General features: G+C 31.1%; 1 long non-coding RNA gene across 6 annotated transcripts; it reads right to left on the minus strand.

Annotated features, from left to right (window-relative positions):
- Positions 1-6783: 6783 nt before the first annotated feature.
- On the minus strand, positions 6784-9989 carry LOC141712409 (uncharacterized). 6 transcript variants are annotated; one of them, XR_012571596.1, is made up of 4 exons: positions 9739-9989; positions 8840-9560; positions 8680-8742; positions 6784-8174 (listed from the first exon to the last, which is right to left on the minus strand). It is a non-coding gene; the product is annotated as an uncharacterized LOC141712409 (long non-coding RNA). The 6 variants fall into 6 exon arrangements; XR_012571598.1 differs by having other exon boundaries at positions 6784-7213; positions 9739-9988; XR_012571594.1 differs by having other exon boundaries at positions 6784-8742; positions 8840-9151; positions 9374-9560; positions 9739-9987.
- Between the last annotated feature and the right edge of the window lie 12803 nt (positions 9990-22792).

Here is a 22792-nt window from a genome sequence, read left to right on the forward strand (position 1 = left end):
TTAATATTTTAACAAATTTCAAAATAAAATTTAAACAAATATAATTCAAATTATCATAATCATGTACAGTCAACGTATTTAATATAATTACAAACACTATAAATTTTTATCCAACTTAATTTCTAATCACACACAATTTCTTTCTTACATCTTTAATATGAAACCAAAAAACTTTCAAAATTAATTTTAGTAATTCAAATTATCTATAACAAAATGATTAATAAATTAAGAAAGAATAATAATAGGACAAACTATACCAAATCATTCACGTACACCAATGCTATTCAAGACTCTCATTTCCCTATAGGCAGTGAAACCACCTATTGTAATAAAATGATTTTTAAGATTTTCACTTTCTAAATTTTGAATTTTTCAATAATCTAATATATATAAAATAATATGCAGATATTTTAACTTCATCGATCTCAAAAATATATAATCATTGTCTTTTATAATTTATTTTATAAAGTAATAAAATTACAAATATTATATTCAGCCCGTGCATCGCACGGATTATATGCTAGTATTTATAATAACTAAGTTTTTTAAAGTAATGAAATGAGTTTTAAAAATAATTAAGCCCATAAACCAGTTCGAAGCAATGGGTTTTGGAAAGTATTGCTCGATTCAAATAAAGTAGCTCTATAATTCGTGTAATGCACTTGCATCCTCTAATTGCTCTAATTGATAATTTTTCAATTACAATTTTTGACCGTATATTCATGTTATTTCCTGGTGAATTAATGACATTAATGTATTTATTCATGTATAAAAATAATTATTTTTGCTTTTTTGGGCTTTGATTATATTGTCGAAAATATTTTTTGATATTTAAGATTAAGTCGAAACAATGAAGATTTCAAGTGATATACTTACCCGAGCAAGGCACTTGCATTTTTAAAATACAAATAAATAATATTTTTAAATAAAAATACATTTTAATGCTAAAAATACTATAAGTGGGACGCATGATTGCTGATATTGATGGAAGTATATTATATTAGACTAAAAATCCATTTGACTTCAAGTATGTGTCATAATATTAATAATCATCCGGTTTTTTTAATTATTTTTCTTATATACATGAATGTTACATATTTATTTTTTTTGATAGGAAAATAATTAGATATTTGTTTTATCTACATTAAAAATTTCAACATTAGATCACAAATATCTTTAAAAGTTTCAATCTAATCCTCCTTTACCTGTATTTTATCCATTATATTAAATTATTCATTTTTTAATAGTTCTCGTGTTGTTAAAATCAAGAGTAATTTCTATTATCCGTGCCTTCATTCACTAATCTTGTTTTCTTTTTCCTAAAAATTATATTTAATTTATTCATATATAGTTATAAATTAATAATATTAAGTAATAAAGTAGTAATTAATTTACGTAATAATGAGTAAAATTACTTAATATATACATATTAAATTAGAGGTAGTTAATACATGCATATTAAATAAAAATTCATATTAATATACAATTATGAAAGGCAATTCAATAATTTTAATACGATTAAATTATCTTACAAACTCCCTAATTGCTCTGTTATATATATAATAGATATGTCTCAATCCCATTATAATAGTTTTAATGTAGTAAAATTTATGATGTTTTTTGAAATAATCGGGTTACCAAAATATGCTTACAAGAGATAGACTCATTATGATGTTCAAGTATATTTTATTATATCATATATTTTTTATCTTATTTAATTATATTTGATTAGTCACTTACATCTAATACCAACAATTTATCCATAAGATTTAGTGTTTATGTTTATTAAAAATGATTTATTTATGAGGTTGTAATTTCCTATATTTTCTAGGACAACGAGACTTCAGAAATTATAATCAAAATTCGATTTGTCAAAAAAATTGGAAAAATTTGATATTCATCCGAAGTATATGCATCTGTGTCAGAAATAAAGCGGATATTATTCTTATCTGAATTAAAAGAGAAAATTATCCAATCTGAATCCGACAATTTTGGATGACGTGTATTCGATAACATTGGATCTGAAATTAAATACATATACATATGATATTTAAATATATATATATATATATATTTATATAATTATTTAAAATCTAAAGTTCGTTTATTAACTTTATAGTATATGTCTGTGTAATTTTATATTAAATAAATAATATATTTATTTATCCTTAAATAATTGTAAAATTATTAAGACATATATAAATATCATTTAAGTTTAAATTATTTATTTTGTATTTTTTTGAATTTTTATTATAAAAAAAATTCTAATTGAAAATCCGATTATAATTAGTATATTATCTGTATGCCAATATTCTCTATCGGACCAAGATTCCAATATTATATTTGAAAAAATATTGAATCAAAATACGAGTATATGGATTTTCGGATTCGGATACGTGGATCTGCATATGAATACATGCAGATCGTATCCAGATATGAATACAAGAAGACCCGTTTCTGAATTATCCGTTTGAGAGCCCTAATCGCAATAGCTTTGAAAGAGATTATAATACATATTTATACAGACTTTTAAGATAGTGATACAATAGGGGTAAACCAGGTTAAATTATACCATATTTCGCTTATTATATTCTTATTATATACTATGTATAAGCCGATCTTATCCACATTTTTGGTAGTTATGATCCCTAACTACCAATTTAATATGAATTGTTAAATCATTAAATAAATTTGTCATAGTTGTTGAATCTAAAATAAAGTCATATTACATAACCAACGAAAAGTAGGTATTCTAAATTGAATAAAATTTTCTACAATTTTAATTATTTAAATAAAAAATAAGTAGATATCCTAAACTGAATAGAATAATAATGTACCATTTATTATTATTTTTTTCTTCAAATTCTTGATAATATTGTTTGGACAAAAATTTGAAATCATCACTGAATTAAACATTATTTCGTGAGTTTCGAGTGAGTTATAAAATTTTCAAAATCTAATGTATATATAGAACTCAAGATAAAGCGGGAATAAAATCAAACGAAACTTGGTAATTTTATTTGTTTGAAATTTACTTTGATTTTTTCTCGATTTCAAATTAATAAAAGTTTGTTAAATAAAAAATAAATCATTTGTGCATTGCATTGCACAACGAAACATTAAAAAAATTGGTAGCAAGTAGCATATTTGGGTTTATGTAGTACTTGGGTTAATATATTACACGAAATTGTTTTTGAATCTATATTATTCATGATAGTTTTTTAAAACTTAAATAGAGATAATTTATTTATCGGTGTAATGGCATTTAAATAAGACAAAATAATATACATTATTCATCATGACTAAAATAAAATTATAAGATTGGTCGAAGTTAAATAAATTTAAAATTAAACTAAGTATAATCAGTTGAAGTTAGTCGATGTAATGGATTTCAGATTAAAAAAATATTTACTATGGATTTGACTAAAATATTATATTATTAAACTTGTAATTTGTCGATCGTAATAATAGCGCCGAACTAAAATAAAATAATATTTACTATTCATATCTAGGCTAAAACATTATAGAACTAATTCACGGTCAGACATAATTAAAATTAAATTAAAATTCAGCTCGAGCTCGGCTCGGTTTCGCTCGAAAAAAATTAAAAAATTATATTTATATATTGGATTATTATGAATATTTTTCAGAGTTTTTATAAATATTTCTCAAATATTGTATCGTATGAATGTCAAGATATATATTTTAGTAATCCAAAAAAAGTTTCAAATAAAAAAATATTTAATTTGATAATTTAATAATTAACAAGTGATTTGACAACTTCTTGTAACTAATATATATTCCCGAATAATAAATATATTTGATTTTTTATTTCAACAGTTAACCAGTGCTTTTACTTGTGTCGAGTCCCGTATTGATGTTTCACATTTTTTAAAAAAAATATTTTTGAATGATCCAACTAAAAGAATGTCAAAATCTATATATTTTACTGAAAAAGACACAAGTTTCAGAAAAAAATAAATTTATTTTGTTTGTTATTTTAACAGAGAAAACTTCTATAAAGAACAATTTTTTATCAGAGACCTCGGAGACCACTGATGTTCTGCAATAAAAAAACATTGTGAAATAAATTATTTCTGAAATATGTTTTACAAATATCACAAATTCATTAAAATTGTTGAAGATCATTTAAGTTTAATAAGTATAATGTGTATGTTCTGCAATTTGAACAAATATTTTGCAAACTAAACATCACTACGCCATAAGTGGACTACTGCAATATTTTTTCAAAAGCGTTACAAGCACTTCGTTGCGGTAGCTCAGAAATCTAAGGTCTAATGTAACACCATGAAATTGTGTTACAATAGCCGTTAACCTAGTGTTATGACAGTGTAAACATGTATGGTGTTACAATAGGTATTATTTTAATTTTTTTAATTAAAGTAAATATATTATCATAACGTTACATTTAAAATTCTATTATGGATTAATCATTACTATAAAATATTATATTTAATATTATATATATTTTTTAAATTATTATATTTAATTTATAAAATAAATAATAATATATATATATAAATAATAAAAAAACATTTTTTACTTATATAAATAAATAATCAATTAATTTATAAAATAAAATGAAATTGTAGTTCCCGAGGTGAAAATGTTTGGGCGGTAGTTTTCCCACCAATTGAAAATAGACCGTCAAAAACACACAAACACACAAATGGCTACACATCTCTCTTTCTCTCTTGACTCATACATCTCTCTTTCTCTTTCTCTCTCTATGGACACATCTCTCTTTCTCTCTCTACGGACACATCCCTCTTCTTCGACCCAAACGTGGATTTGGTACTTGAATACATAAACACACACACTTTCTTGGATTTAGTTACTAACACGTCGATTTTTCTCTTGCAGATAATTAGGGTTCTTCGATTTGGGGATTCTTCGATTAAGTGGTAATACATCTTGCATTTTCATTTTTTACTCTTGCATTAGTTGTATATCTTGTATAAACTGTTTTAGTAATAGTTTATATCTTTTATTTCAGGGGATTGAAGTGTTTCAGGCGTTTATGCCTTTATATGTTTATGTGTTATTTTTTTTTTGTATTTGTTCAATTAGGTTTATTGTGTGAATGTAATTTTGTATCTTGCTTGCTTTCTTTCTTCTTCCTGTTTTTTCTAAATTATAGTTTAACTTCGGTAATCTCCTCCTCCTCCCCCCTTTCAATTATAATTCTTCTTTCTCCTTGTGTTTATGTTACTACTACTTCTTTCTTGTCAATTTAATTTCTCTGCCCTCTTTTTTTTTGCAAGTATACATTAAGTAAGTGCCTCTGCATCTACATCTCAATTATTATTGCCCTTCGTTACTAGTCATCCCTACCTTTTTTCTGTATTTTCTTCTTTCTTTATCGACTCCCCTATGTTTATTGTTGTTTGTATATTTAACCCCCCTATCCACCAACAACTATAAATTTTAGGATATTAAACTTCAAATTTAATTAGTGATGGATTAAATTGAAGCTTTGTTCACTTAAACTTTTGTTACAAATTTAAATTCATGTCATGTTGATTTATTATCTTTTATAAATGTTTTTTGTTCGTCACCTCATCTCTAATGGTTACAGATTTATACTTCATATGTATATTCTCTTTTAACCTCTTTTTGAATTGCAGGGGATGTTAAAGGATGTGGTCAAAACAAAACTTACCATAACATCATTTATAGGAATAAATTTCTTTTCAAGGACAAGATTATTGGGTAATGAATAGAACACAAGGGGGGTGAATGTATTTTAAACAATTTTAATGTCTTTTTGAACTTTTAATAATAGTAAACAAAGTAATCTATATTGTTGAGATAATGTGTTTTAACAGAAAATATGCATATGAACACAATATCTTTCAAAACTCACTTAATTTTATATGAAAATAAGGCTAGTGATTGCTACAAATTTCTGGGTTCTTAGTATGTTAAGAACTCAGCTTCCCTCTTGAGAGTGACAAGAAATTTTTAGATCTATTTGTTACACCTTAAAACAAAGCATCCAATATTTACTTTATAAAACAGTAAACACTAGTTTTTTACACAGCATGGATTGACATGTACTAAACCTACTTTTGGATAACCAAATCTTTCTATTTCTGACTTAGTGTATCTTCGCCAATCTTGCACGCCTGTAACTTTACTTTGCTAGTTAATCTTGGCCTTTGATCTTGTATTATTCAAACTGCTTTCATAGACTTTTCAAATCAGCGACTGATTTATTTGATGATTGATAATCTTGGATAACACTACACCATAGATTGCCTATAGCAACCCACCCTAAAAAAGTGTTGCTATATGACACAAATCCATTGCAATAGTGTCTATGGCAACATATTTCGAAAAATTAGGCGTAACGCTTGGTCTCGTTGTCATTAGGGTTTATGGTAACGAATTTGGGACCATATTGCAACAGAGTAAAGAAGTTGCAAATTCGGTTTAGAGTAACGTTTTTACATTTATAGTAATGAATATAAAAGCATTACAATACATGAGGCTTCCTATGGCAATATTATATTGCAACCTTTTTTTAATAATTGTTGCAATACATAGACTTATGCAACATATTTTGAGTTAATTATAACATATTTCGAGTTAATTGCAACGTAATCTATTAACAAATTTAAAGTGTATGACAACCATTTTACCCTCTACTGCAACACAATTTTTTTAAAAAAATTGGGCATGACCTTTAAATTTCATTAACCACCACCAAATTTAATTGGTATATCCACAACACAATCCAACAATTCAACAAGCTGTACATCACTACTAATGTTGTTGCAACATCTACATATAAACCAAGTCTAAGAAAATACAAAAGTTCAAGAAAAAACAACAAAATAAAGGTTACATACTATCTCAAGTTAATTACACATAGACCAAAAATTCTTAGTTAATCATCTTTAGACATCAACTCATGCAGCTTCTTTCTCTACAACTGTGGAAGTCTCGTCTCCATCATATATACAAGCAGCTAAAGGAATCGATCAAAGTTAAAATTTGTTCTAGACAGTAGGTTAGAAACTTATAAAAGTACTTGGCCACCAAAATCTATCAAAAAGCTGCAACAGCGTCCAAATACAGTAGAACGATTTAGAAAGGATATGGTATTTTTTAAGATATTCATAACAACAGGCTTGGCTAATAATTATCCATGTATAAAAGTTTGATTATCTGCTTGCAAACTTCAGCCCTGCAGTCAGAACAATATATATACAATTTATCAATGATGACAAGACATAAGGAAATTGAAATATAATAAAAATAGTTTAATTTAAGAAGGTAACGCATAAGTGGTTTCTGAAGGTTCTTGAAGGAAGGCCTTATCAGTTATCAGCAATGCAATAAACCACAACCAAGAAAATTCAGTTTGAGGATGGAAATAAAGATGATCCTGTAATAAGTACCAAATGATTTACTCACTCGTAGAAGTAAGCTACAGACCCAACACCTAACTCAAGAAAATATTGCATTACGGCTCCAGTACTTATCATACAAAATCTGTTCACTAAGTACAGTTGACAAAGGAAACAAGAAGGAACATTTTCAATTTACATAGCAAGATCTTGCAATCAAGATCATGCAAATAAATTTATTTAGGAAGAAATTGATATATACAACATGTATAAACACACAAGTCTAATACAGAGATACAAATTTCAATCAATTCCATAAACTTCTTCATGTTCTATTCCATATCAAGAAATTAAAGTAAACCTACCTCGTCTAATGAATTGTAGTTGTCAGCAATCCTTGAATACCTCATGTCAAACATTCTCTATGGTTTATTACCTTGACCACTATGGACTTGGGGTGGCGGGGGTGGATTATTAGGTTGCTGATTGTATGCAGGATAAGGGTAAGCCACCTGAGGAGAATCATTCAGATCTTCTTGCAGGTATAAGGGATATGGATAAGCCTTTGGAGCAGGTGGAGCATAGTTTTGGTTACTCTGAGGATATGATGATGACTAATAATAATCATTCTGATTCCACGAACTTGATGAAGACTGCATGTAACTATCAGGTTTTGAACTTGTTCCACCCATTATAACTCAATTATCTACACAAATCCTAGCTCGGGAAAAACAACAAACCCTTCAAAAGACCCAAACGATCTTCTTCAGACCACAACCCCACAACCAGATAAGATAACTACAAAAATATAAATCATTTAGGCTACGAAAAACAATTCAAACCAATCAATCTTCTTCATAGCACAACACAACAACCATAAAAGAAACTATAAAAAATTATCCTTTTAGACTACGGAAAAAAATCAAGACAACTTAACCACCAATATTTGAAGCAAATAAAGATTTAACCATTGACAAGTTATGTATATCATTACTTATATAAAACCAAAGGTTGAATACGAAACTACTAGTCTTGAAAATAAGGCGCTTCGAAAAGGATGACTATCAAACTTAAGCATCTAAGCAGCTTCTTCTAAAACACACCTCAAGAAATGTAAACACGTGATATTTGTTTCTTGCAAGACTCCAAGTTTATAAAATACACAATAGATACAAGTATATCCGCCCACTCCATCACATATATATAAAAAATAGATATGCATTATTGATACAAGATAAATTAAGAAAAAGATAGAAAAAACGTGAGGCAACTAAAACTAACAGTTTGTGGTCGAAGGACAAACCTTGTTTCTTTAGTACACACTTTGTCATGGCCATTTCAATAATGGGAGCAAATGATGTGGGTCCTGCAGAAGAGCAAGATGGACACACCAGTATTATAAAAGAGCAAATCAGCATGAGTTTTCAAGAAAATAATAACTTAAAGGTAATTAAAATTCGAACCTGCTAGTCGTAGATGAGGAACTATTTCTCTTTATCGGCTTAATACTTCCTCAAACCCATTACAGTATCTGTCATCTTCTGGATAAAAACTAAAGACATCTTGATCATGTGTTGATGTTGTCAACAAAATAAAGAACAAAAAAATTATATTATCCAATTTGAAACTGTTTAAATACGTTTACATTATGTGATCCTAACTTAATCATTTAAATAAGGTGAAGTCACACCTGTCCACTCATTGCTTTTAGTGAAATCTATAGCAACTATGAGATTAGAAGACTCCAGGCCAGCTCGTGCAAGCTCCTCTATTACCTATATAAATAACAATATCATACCTCATATAAATGTATTTATGTTTCTCAAATATTAATACTTGCTGAAGGCTGAAGTAAGCACATTATATAAAACAGAAAGATAGCCAAAAGAGTTAATTGTATTAAGGTTTATTTTTGTGATTGTGTGAATGCACAACACTAAAGTCTGAACACATGATGCAACTAGTAAAAAGTGCAATTAGCCAACAAAAATGGTTACCAAAAAGAGTAAATTGATCAAATGATGTGTGTAAATACTCTCTCTCCCAACACTGGTTCTCTTCTGCAAAAAAATGTGTCAAGGGCTCGGGGAGAAGAAGCGTCTCTTCCAGTTTTTCCTATGGACTTCCCATATATACGTTTCCAGCAATACAAGGCTAACACTTGGGTACAGTTTCTTTAGAAGCCTTGAAATATACAAACAAAGATATATAAAGACATCTTATAAATGTAAACCCCCAATTTAGAGCGTACATAAGAACCCTAAATTGATACACAATAATTTTATCCCAAAATAACACAAAAATAACTAAAGAACATAAGTATACATAATTAAACCATAAATTTAAACTAATTATAACTTACCCCAAATCAAAACACCATAATTAATTCCAAAAATTTGTTAGGGGATGAAGCTTAAACATCGATTTAGAGAAGAACCTTCCTTCTTCGAACTTCAGTCTTCTTCTAGCTTGAATCGTTGAGTTTGAGTCTTTGTCTTCTTCGAGCTTGCATAGTGTTTCGGACTCCAATCTTCGTTTTTCTTTCCTTTCCTGTTTCACCTCTCATTTTGATTTCTCTGTTTTTATGTTTTTTTGTAAGTTGAAGTTTTATTGTTTTAATGAATTTTTTATTATTACTTTTGTGGTACTCTCCTTGTTCGGGGATCCCGCGCAAAAAATATTTGATAAGCCCCCTTTTATTTTTGGAGCCCGTTAAAGAATTGGCCCAAAAAGTTTAAATCAATGGAAATGTTTTAATTAGTCATTGTGATATATATCAAATTTTATATATTGCAACACTTTGTCAATGCAATTGTAACACTTTCCAAAAGCATTACAATATCTCTAGATTTGTCGAAACTTGGCAAGTAATAGCAACAATTTTTAGAAAAATTCATCAAGTTTGGTTGCGAAAGCCAATCTATGGTATAGTGTAATAAACTGATCTGCATTCTGTACTTGAACTTTTACATCGAGATCTCCAGTTAGTCATGTAGAGAACTTGACATCTCGATAAGTATAATGACTTATCGAGATCTATAATAACTCTATAGTTGTTTAACATATCGAGGTCTCTGAGTTCTCTATAAGAAATTTTGGCTTATCGAGATCTCTCATCTTCATATCTTCACTTTGGCTTATCGATGTATCTGAGTTCCCTAGTGACAAATTGACTTATCGATATCTCAGAGATATCTAGTGATATTTAGACTTATCGATATCTCAGAGATCTGTAACACCCCCAAATCCGGGGTCGGGAGTCTGGGTTGTCACGAGTTCCATTTCCCTTAATAACACTTAATCTTAATAAACAACCAACTACTGCGTACTGTGACCCCACAATACACACACACACACACCACAAGTTATAGTCTCAGAGATGAATACCAAAAATAACACAAGTCATTTTATTCCACAATTATAAGTCATTACACCTCAAAAGGGTTTCTGAATAAATTTACATATTCTTTTCCATTATTACAATTCATAATATACATAAGTCTGGTACATCAATAGTTGAAAATCTAGCCTATTGGTAGTTTCTACCTCAGCTACAGTGGCATCAACGCCTACAGGAAACTGCGGAACGTTTTCTATCCGCTCGCGAATTGGGAGCTTAATCATGTTCATCTTGTCTAGTTGTTGTTGTGTGATGAAAGAATAAAGCAAGGGTGAGCAACAAGCCCACCAAAATAACATGTATTGTAATTAACAATATATGAGTCTTCTCATAGTACTCATGAAAGTCTTGGTCATGCAAACAAGAACCAAGTTTGATGTCTTAATGCGACAAGGTTGCAAAATATTCAGTATATATATACTTTTTAAAATCTTTTAAATCCTCTTCCATTCATAATATACACAGAGTTACAGTTTATAACTGTATAAAGATATCGTTGCAAGATGATCTTATATATCTAACCTTGTCTCAACATTTTTCTGAAAATCTTTGTCATGCATAAGATAATCATTAACTAGATATAAGTTGAAAAGATGAAGTTACAAGATACTCCAATATACTTATATCTTTTCCAAATACTACTTGAACTATCACCGTTCAAGTTATAATCAGTTTCAAAAGTTCATCACACAGATGAGACTACAAGATAAGACTTGAATAGATTCAATTTTTGAAATATCATTTGAAAGAAATGAAGTTACGAGATACTTCATTAAGTCCCGATATATATATTCACCTATATATATATATATCATACACTCCTTGAAAACCTCTGTTATAAAAATTATAAATAGAAATTTAATATCCAATGAATTTGGAAAGAAGAAAGCTTTGGCATAAACCCGATATCTTGTTGATCAGGCAAAGATACCCATTAACTAACCTTTTCTATTGAAGATGGATGAATTCCTCGCCGGTCATCACCCTGGCCGCATTAGGAACTCGCGCTAGACCATCCCGGCCACTCACGCGTGGATGGACTGTTACCCAGCCTCTTACACCTTCATAGACCGTACCCCGGCCTGTCGCTTATGCCGACTCAATTAGATGGACTTACTTCCTGAACATTTGGGCAAGTAATCAAATTATTTTCTCAAAACAACAACCTTGTTGCGAATATAAAATACACCACAGAGCCGGATCCCTAAGATTTTTGAGCGAGTATTCAGTCCCCTTCGAAAGGGAGATCTTAAATTTGAAAACGAGTTTTGGGATTTGCCCTAGGTTTTAAAATCATTTTTGAAGACTCGAAAACATTTTAAAGAATGTTTAGAGTAATGATGATTTAATAAAATAAATCGGTCCCGATATATTAGAAAATATCTAAATATTATTATTTAAATAATATTCCCATAAAGGATAATATTTATAAAAATAATTGAAGTAGAAGTTTTAAAACTCATACTTGAAATGAATAATAATAACAAAGATATACTTATACGAAAGTACGATCTTTATTTGAATAATCGAAAATAAGTTTGATTATTATTCAAAACCATCGAATATACCTTATTCAATTAAGAGTTATAGAAAACTATATATATATACATATATTATACTCGGGAACATCGACTCCCGGTTTAGAAAAATGTTCATCTTTGGGTCCCCTATACTAAGGGTATACGCAACTACTGCTTATCTCTAGCATAGGTATTATGCAGTTTATAAGCATTTGAATTGATAATAGAATATCAAGATTTCACAACATGCATATACATACCATATCAACATGCTCCAATATATCGCAAGATTTGTTAATAACAGTCATGCACTTATCTCAAGATAATGCATCAATATATTTACATCACAACAACAGTATAACGGGTAGAAAACTTGCCTGAGTGTTCCGGGATAGACTTAAGTTTAGAGTGGGTACGGTAACCTATGAACAACAACATAATCCGGAGTTACCCACGGTCGCTTAAGAAACTAGTCAAAACTCACTCATACCCTAATGGTCGCTTATACGCTTAATGATTTGCATTAATCGCTTGCATACCCTCGCCTCCACCAAGTTTAATAAATTAACCGTTACGAATTTTAAGGCGACTCTTTTGCGAGTAATTTACCAACTTCCTAATCCACCTTACATAATTGTTTTTTGTTTCGATTAATCATTTACGGGTCTCAATTATGGTCTCAAAGTTACTCGAGGTTTCGGGGTTCGCTCGCGAAACGTTATTACATAAAATGATCGTTTCTCCTAAACCGTAAATCGGATCTAAGCGAACGACATATCAAAACGAAGCTTGAATCATAAATTTCTGAGCATGGTAATGGTCAGTTCATGGCAGTGAGTGTTCGGGTGCAAAATTCATGCACAAAACTGTCTAAGAAAAATTGGGCATTACGACGGCTATAACTTAGCGATTCCCAAATTTTACCAAATCAATTCAATATCAAACCACCATCAATCAACACTATTCCACCATCATTCAACCACAATACAAGATCATTCAACCATAACTCAAGATCTCAACTTATTCATCTAAACCAAGTCAAAATGTGACCAAGAACTTCAAATCCAACAAGTATCACTCCTAACTCCAAAATCAACAAAACCACTTACTATACAAAGCTCTAAACATGATTACACACCCATTACACTAACCCATCATCTAAACATTAGAAAATCCAAACAAACAAAACTTAACACTTAGGATTTGAGAAGTTATACCTTCCTTGGAGAGTGGAGAATCACTTAGGAAGCCTTAAATAACCATTAACTATCTCTACTAAGCTTGGATCTTGAAGAAAACATAAGAAAACACAAAGTTAGTTTCTTGAAAACACTATTCATTAAGAACTTTGATGAATTTATTAGCTTAGAAAACCTTGGAATCTTGGCTTCAAACTCATAACATAACTAAGTCATGAATTATGGAAGCTAAGGAAACAAACCTCTTAATTTTTGAAGGTTTGTAGCTTGGGTTTTGAAACTTTTCTTCCTTGCTTTTCTTGGAAAGCCGAGAGCAAAGAATGGGTGGGGGAGAAGATGATGTTTCCTTGGTTGCTTTCCCTTTTCTTTTATCTTGGCAAATCTTTTAGCTTTTAACCATGATAAATTTTACATGGCCCATAATCAACCAACAAAACAAAACCCCCTATCATGCTTATGTCATCATGCTTGTGTCATCTTTGTAACACATGTCTTCTCTTTGTGGTGTGATGACATCATCATCCACTAACCTCTTTGATTAACCCCTAATTACTTGGCTAATGATCGCTTATCTGTTATATGGTTCTCTTAACTTTTGTTCTCGTTCGTCGTTTGAGGGATCATATCCGGGATCTTATTACTTGGGTCCCCCTAACCTTTCTCAATATTTTATATTCCTTTTATGATCCTCTCTGATAATCCTTGAATTAAAATCCTTTTAATCATGTTACCTTATACTCAATTCTGCCAGTATCTGGTGGATTTTCTGGAAAAATCAAAGTGTCCGGATTCGAATTCTAACGACCTTTACATACATTCATTTATTTTATGGAATACTAATACAATCTTAGAATTTCCATAACAGTACTCCTATATAACGTGGTCTGATAATTTTCCTTCATCAGCATCATCAGCAAAAAGTTACTATTCATCAGCGTTTCAAAAATTTCAAAAATTGGGATTATTACAAAAATTCATCAAGTTTGGTTGCGAAATCCAATCTATGATATAGTGTAATAAACTGATCTGCATTCTGTACTTGAACTTTTACATCGAGATCTCCAGTTAGTCATGTAAAGAACTCGACATCTCGATAAGTATAATGACTTATCGAGATCTATAATAACTCTATAGTTGTTTAACATATCGAGGTCCCTGAGTTCTCTATAAGAAAATTTGGCTTATCGAGATCTCTCATCTTCATATGTTCACTTTGGCTTATCGATGTCTCTGAGTTTCCTAGTGACAAACTGACTTATCGATATCTCAGAGATATCTAGTGATATTTAGACTTATCTATATCTCGGAGATCTCTAGTGATATTTTGACTTGTCGATATCTCAGAGTTCTCTAGTGAAAAAATGACTTGTCAATATCTCCATTCTTCATGTCTTCAATTTGGCTTGTCGATATCTCTGAGTTCTCTAATTGCTTTTCTTGACTCCTCGATAAGTCATTCTAGAGTTCTCGAATGACTTTTTTATAACACATAATCTGTGACTTGTAGATTTCTTGACTTAGAATATTTTTCCCAAAATACATTTATTCAACTCCAAGCTTCTTCACACTTTCTCTGATGCATGATCTTCATTATCTTCTTCCAGAGTTTATTCTTAGGCTTGAACTGTTTACAAAAAAATACTTCAGTCTAATCTATTTACATTTTTACAGACTTAAATGTTACAATACACAATGCAAACATAGATTACCATAAAACTTACTTAGGGTTGTCAATTTGACTTAGTCTTGTTATAGTACAGACATGTCTTGCACAACAATCTCCCCCAATCTGTGAGAAGATTGCTTATCACAAATTCATGCATGTTAACAAGACTAACCCCAAGCTACAATGGACAGATAGATTTATAACTAAAAATTGACACAAGTACATTTATACATTAGGTGATTTCTTGAGTTAAACAGATACATACATCAGACAAATACTGTATTTCCTGTTTCTTCTCTAATGAGGTCCTTTAAATATACAAGAATTTCTAGTTCATCTATGATTGGTGTTCCTCTTAGAGCTTCCAAAAGTTTGAGTCTATTAGGTTTTGAATAACTATTTAGAAAATCAATCCTAAATTTTGAGAATGTGCCAGCTTTGACTTTTAGAAATCTTCCATCCTTGGAAATTCTGCTCATCCCTTTTGCCTTGAGATCTATAGATCTTTGAATGTACATTTCTATTTTCTCATTATACTTCCTCTCCTCATATCTAGCCTTGTTTCTTGATCTTTTTTCCTCCCTTACTATCAACCATTCAGCTAAAACAGATCTTCATGCCCTGGTTGCAGTATCCTTATCCTTCAGTAAGCTTATCACTTTCTTGATTTTTGTGGGTGAAAAGGTGTCCGTGAAGGTGCTGCCAAGAAATGTGAAGGACACATCTTCATAGTAGATTTTTACTTCCTTTAGTGTTACAACCCAAACTCTGACTATTTTCTCAACTATTTGCTGAAAGTAGTCTTCATCTGAGGTGCACCAGTTTAAAGGTAGAAAATTACTTTGCTTGTAACAATTCCAGATAGCCCTCTCAGTAACTTTTACTTTCTTAGGTGAACTCCCAACAGACTTGTAGTGAACTTTGAATGATGGATTGACAGAAGGTAGGTTTGTTGTTGTTGTGATTCATCTTCCTTTTTCTTCCTTCTTCTTTCTTCTCCTCTCTTCCTGTAATCTCCCTTCTTCTCATCTTGCTTTTTGCCCTTGTCACCAGTTGCTCTTGAGGATTGACTTGGATTTGAGCCAGAAAGAGGTTGATCACTTGGCTTCTTCTCATCATCATCCTTGTCATCCTTTAAATTATAATCTGTGGTAGGCAACATGGTGTCTACATTTTGAAGGTATCTCCCCAAGATTCTGATCATTTCCTCATCTTCAGGCTTCTTGTAGATTTTGGTCTTTAGATCAGTTTCAAGGGTCATAATCAATCTCAAATTATTCTTTACACAAATTTTAGGAACTGTGAAGTATCTGCATTTTCTGGTTTGTGGACAGATGTAGGCAATCTCCCTGCTTGGATGGAGATAGGCTTCAGAAAAAACAGCTATTTGAGCATTTTTGAGTTCCTTTAGCTGTTGAGTGTCCTCTGGAATTACTGTATGCGCTTTGTCAATTATCACATCCAGCTCAGATGCTCTCAGTCTTTGAAGATTAGTGAGAGACACCTGGAGACATATGTCCAATCCACAGTCATTCACATTAGTTATGATTCTCTTTTCCAGAAAGTTATCAACATTGACAATCACCACTCTCACAAAGTTGATATTGTTGGCCAAGGCTTTCTTGTATATGACATAGTTGTTGTGGAGAGACACCCCTAAAACTGGTAGAAGTTCATTGAATTCCTAATCTTAACAAGGTCCTTCTATAGCTTTTAGGAGTCTTTCTTGTCCAACATCTTTTAAGAATTGAGCTTTAGAAGAGCCTGTGGTTGGTTTGCTAGGCTCCTTTGACTTACCAGTATCCTTGGATTTTTGAATCCTAGCTTATATCCCCCTAGTCTTGGAAAAAGAAATGAGCAGGGAGTTGACAATTCTGGTCTCACAGACTCAGGAAGTGCAGGCAGTGGGATATTTAGCTTGCCATGATGGCTCCCAAAGCAATAGAATTTTATATTTGTAAGTGCTTGTGGGAGTCCACTAATGCTTAAATGTCTGCCTGTTGACTCTGCACCAGTTTATTGAGTGAAGGGTTTTTAGCACATAAACGCAACGAAAACGTAAATTTAAATCTTAAAAAAAAAACGAAACCCTCCGCAAGATCCATGTGAAAAATAATATTTAATTCGTAGTTCAGTATGTTTACCTTAAGAAGCTTTACGTTAATGGAAAGATGGAGGTCTTTAATAGCGATCCAAGAACGATGAACGGATATCCCTAGCAGCTGCTCCTCAAGTGTGAAGCACTGCACCGGTATCCACCAAGAGTACAATGTGATGGAGGAGGAAGAGGTTGAGAGAATCCGTTGTCTCCCTCTTGTTCTACTTTAGAATTAGGGTTAATAATTGGGTTGAGGCAAATAGGGTTTATAATAGTATATTTATAGGCAAAATTTTCAGCGGAAAATTTTCCATAAAATATTATTATTATTAACCTTTTAATTGATTATTCTTATTAACCAATTAACTAATAATTAAAACACCTTTTAATCATTAATCCCTTTTCTAAACACTTTAGAAAAATAATTCTCTCACTTGATTTAATTTCCAAAATTAAATTCTTAATTAATAATATTAAGAATTAATTAAATCTCATTTAATCAATTATTAAATCTGCTAATTAATTATTTATTTCATAAATAAATAATTACCAGCCATTATTAATTAATTCCTCCACCATTAAATCATTCTCTTTTATGGTGTGACCTTGTAGGTTCAATATTAAGCCGGTAGTAGATATAAATAATAATAAAACTATTTTATCATTATTTATTAAATTCTCTAATTAATTAAATATGATTAATTAATAAATTAATCATATTTATTCTACATCGTGAGGGATACTTCTCAGCATATCGCGACTATCCGGATAATACGAATTCACTGCTTAGAATACCAAGAACCTATTCAGTGAGTAGTTACTGTACAATCAATTTCTTTTACCCTGCAATGTCACGATTAAATACAAGGCATGAAACTTGTGTCAAGCCTATCTTATTTAATCATTTGCTTTCCCATTCACTATGATTAGTTCTATTTAATGTAAATTAGAAACTCCTTTCTAATTTCATTCACTCTGGCCAGAGATTCCTGAACTAGCATAAGTGGATCAGCATTGAACATTCTCTTCCTTCACTAGAAGGGGTAGATCCTTAATTGATCATACACTATCTTCGTGTACAAATTCCTATACCAAGTAGAGCCCTTATAATTGTCCCTGGAGACTAAGAACTAAACCAAAGCATAGTTCAGTGTATACAAGATGACTATGATGACCTCAAGTCTAAGGATACTTGTACAACTATCACTATGTGAACAACTGCTGACACGTGAGTGAACTCCATCAGTTGTTCAGCTGTGTGAGTCATGTTCAGTGAACTTATTCTATAATAAGCACCTACATACTAGCTATAGTGTCACCACACAAATGTCTATGAGAACAGACATCCTTCATAATGAAGCAAGCATAGTATGTACCGATCTTTGCGGATTACTAATTACCAGTTAGTAATCCTACGACCAGGAAATATTTAAGTTTAGAGTTATCATCTTTTAGGTCTCATTATTATGATCTCATCATAATCCATAAAAAGCTTTACTCTAAACTATGGTATATCTTATTTAAACACTTAAATAGATAAAGCCCGCAATAAAACCTAAACAAGTCTTTTATTAATATCAATGAAATCAAAACAGATTTCATGAAAGTTATTCCTAAATCATCATACATGATTGGATTTAGGACACATCTCTTTCAGTGAGAGCATGCACTTGAGTTGTGAGTTGTTCATTGGAGGTTTGCAGAGTTGAGACTTGACCTTGGAGAGCTTGAATCTTAAGATTTGTTGATGTAGATGCAGGTTGAGATGTGGAGGAAGTAGAAACCCCAAAAGTGTATTGCACAGCTTTCCTAATTTCATCCATGACCAAAGGGGAAGGAGTGTATCTTGTAGTGTGCATTTGATCCAACTTCCACCTTGTGTCATTAGAGTTTTTTATGTGATCTTAAACTACCTTGTGCAGAGTCACAAAAGATTCCTTCAGCTATTTTACACTCTTGTCCACCCCACTTAGATCACACCTTGACATTTGTTCTGATTAATGTGACAGTGAGGGCCTTCCCAAAATTATGAAAGGACTTGATTTGAGCTTTAGTCACTTCATTTACTGTATCATAGACTTCTTGTGGAGACAGACATCTGGCATTACTTCCTAGAATGGTGAGATACTCTTCTCTAAACTATGCCAAGAGTGTATCCATTCATATCTTGAACTCCTTATCCAACCACGCATCACAGTTTGCATCTCTACCATTTTGGCATTGGTTCTCCACATCTGTTTGATAAGACAGCATTATTGCATGATAGTCTTGATTGGACATATCTGATGTGAGGAGTTGTTGAGAGATCTGTGCAAGTCCTGCTAGCTGATCAACTTTGAAATCTTCAAGAGTAGGTTGAGTTGCAGCTTCTTGTAGCCAGTTAGAGACTAGATGAGTTTGTTGAGTTTGAGAGGTGAAAGGTTGTTGAGTAGGATCAGAACCACCTGTGACAGGAGTCACAATTTGCCTCACGCATTTCTCTGTGTTTATGACAAGTTATTGTTCTCCACTTATTATGGGAACCTCCAATTGAATTGGAGGGGATTTGACTGGGTTACTGTCATGTGCACCAGTCTCAAACTCTTGTGCTTCTTGCAAAGCACTGTCACATGAATGTGATATACTTGCCTCCTCTATAACAGGATCATTGGCAATTATACTCCTAGCATCAATTGCTAATGTAATTTCTGCTATGATTTTGAGGGGAGTTATTCCTGGATTAGGAACCTCCAATTGAATTGGAGAGGATTTAGATATCTCCCCCTCAGGAGTATTATCCTTAAACCTAACAGCCTGTGAAGGCTGATTTACACATGAAGGTGCATTTGTGATCATCATGGGGTCTTCACTAATGATGTCATAAAGATCTACATCAGCTAGTAGCCTCCCACTATCTAAATTTGATTTCTGGGTGGTGAGCAAGGTTTCTTGAACCATGTCACTTGAGTGAGTTTGCACTTGAGGAATGGATTTAAGTGCATTATGTGAAGAAGAAATTTGGGAGATTAAGATTTGTTGGTCAGTAGTGAGTGTTGGTAGCTCCCCTTGAATGGATGAGGGAGCTTCAAGAGATGTGCTCTCCTTGTGTGTGCCATCCTTGTTTCTCCTTCCATACACTTGTATTTTCTCAAGTTATTATTGTGCGGACTCTTTACATGGTGCATTTGGGAGAATGCTCTTTTCAATAGAGACACCCTGTTGAGAGGATGCCCCTAGTTTATGTTCAAGTCCCTTGTTTACAACTACATCCTTTTGAGAAGATGCAGAGGTATCTAGAGTGGTCAACTCAGTTTGCTTAGCCTTCTTTGGTTTTCTGACCAAGGGTGACTCAGTTTGTGTTTGTTCCTCACCACTCTCATTCAATACAATAAGGGTTATCTCCTTTCTCTTCTTTTTACTCACTTCACCCTTTTGAGAGGATGAAGTGGTTGGTTTCCTAGTTGCTATTGGTTTTGAAGAAGTAGGCTCAATGTAACGTCTGGAAAATTACGCTTGTATTATATCATATTTATAATAAATTATGTGTGTTAATATGTACGTGTAATTAGTTGTAAAACCCTAACTGTTACGTGCTATGTTTATTCTGTATTTTCCGGGAATTTTCAAGGTATTTTTCGGATATTTTATTTTGTATTTATAGCCTTCGTATCGAAAGTTATAAGACTCGAACTATGATTTTATAGCTGATATTTCAAATAAAATAATGGGCTTTATTTTTCATCAAACGGCTTGTACCATTGTGTTATTCCGAACATCTAGATATTTTATAAATTTTCTCGTTTCGCGAAAAATGACTTTTCTGGGCCCCATTGGGTGTTAAAAATCCCACAAAAATCATATTTTTATTTTTATAAAATTATAGGACTTTCATTTATACTATTTCTTTGTATTTTTGCATTATTCACAATTTTTGGGAAATTTTGGCATATATATTGTATATATAAAATATTTAAAAATTAAATGTTAATACTCAAAAATTATAAAATTGTGGGCCAATTAATTTTAAAAGATGTAGAATTAGGGCCTTAATTTTAACTAGGAGTATTAATTTTACTACTATAAATAGCCTAATTTTTATTTAATTATTATTAATTAAGTAATTAAAAATCAGAAAATCTGCAAAATTCTCTGCAAATCGGGCCGGGTTGAACAGATTCGAGTCGAGGAATCAATCAAGGGTTTTGAACTGATTACTGCATCAAATCAAGTGATTCGAGTATCCAAATCGAGGGTTTTGATCTTTCTTTATGTTTTCATCATCAATTTCATGTTTTAATTCATCGTTTTTGATTTTCGATTTCTTGGGTTTATACCCGAATTAGGTCTTTTTGATTCTAGGGTTAGTAGGATGTTTTGATGATAGAGATAGCTTCCTGGTGTTGTTTACAATCGATTTATGCTAATTAATTTAATAAATGATTACTTAAACTGTTAATTCGATTTCTAGGGTTTATGTGAAATTTTGTTTGATCGAGTTTGATTTTAGAGAAAGTTGAGGTTATGTAGAGGATAGGTCTTTCATTGTACGTGTTCTAAACTTTGATTTGCACTATAGAACGTAGAGTTTCATGAACAAATGAAGCAGATTATTTTTTTACCGGATTTTAAGTCGGTTTCGCCGGAGATGGTGATACAGGGATGATTCTGGTCAGTTGTGGCCGGAGTTGTGTTGCTGCAGTGATTTAGAACTGATTCCAATTGAATAATGAATCAAATAAAGTCGATTTTGACATGAAATTGGGCCACCGGAATCTGCTCCGGTGACCAGATTCGGGGCAAAATCCGGTGTATTCTTCACGGCCCGAATTTTGACCCTTTTGACACGTGTAGAAAACCCGTGTTTGATCTGTTTTTGTCTTAATTCCAGTTCTGACAAATGTTTATGGGAATTAATTTTATTTTTATTTTTCTTAATTATAAAAATTAGTTTTATTTATTTTATAAATTGATTAATTAATTAGTTAATTAATTGATTTATACTATAAATAATTCTGAAATATTTTCTAAAAATTAGATTTAATTATTTTCTTAATTATTTATTATTTATTTATTAATTATTTAAAAAGGATTAATTATTTTGATAATTAATCAAATAATTTTCAATAAATCATAATAAATTTATTTTAATTCCAAAAATTATAAAAAAATTATTTTTAATTCTGATTTTTCCCAAATAATTATTTAAAAATATTTTTAGGGTTTAATAATTAATAATAATTATTTATATCAAATAATAAATTGATTTATCTTTGTTTAATTGATATTAATTAAACCGTTTGTCCGATTCGAGCAAAACGAAAGCCCTTTAACTGAGAAAAATGATTTATTTTCATTAAAAATAATATTAAATCCTAATTTCTTTTAGAAATTAGTTGACCTTTGATATTTAATTAATTATAAGCCTTATCGCATATAGAGACGAGTCCGATAAATTTCGAGAAATAGGAAATGAGTCAGATAATGATCAGTTAAGCGAACAACGAATCGATTTTGATTCTAAAAATTATTTTAAAACTAAAAAATGACTATATGG

Source organism: Apium graveolens, chromosome 3 (assembly GCF_009905375.1).
Source record: "Apium graveolens cultivar Ventura chromosome 3, ASM990537v1, whole genome shotgun sequence".
Lineage (NCBI taxonomy): Eukaryota > Viridiplantae > Streptophyta > Magnoliopsida > Apiales > Apiaceae > Apium > Apium graveolens.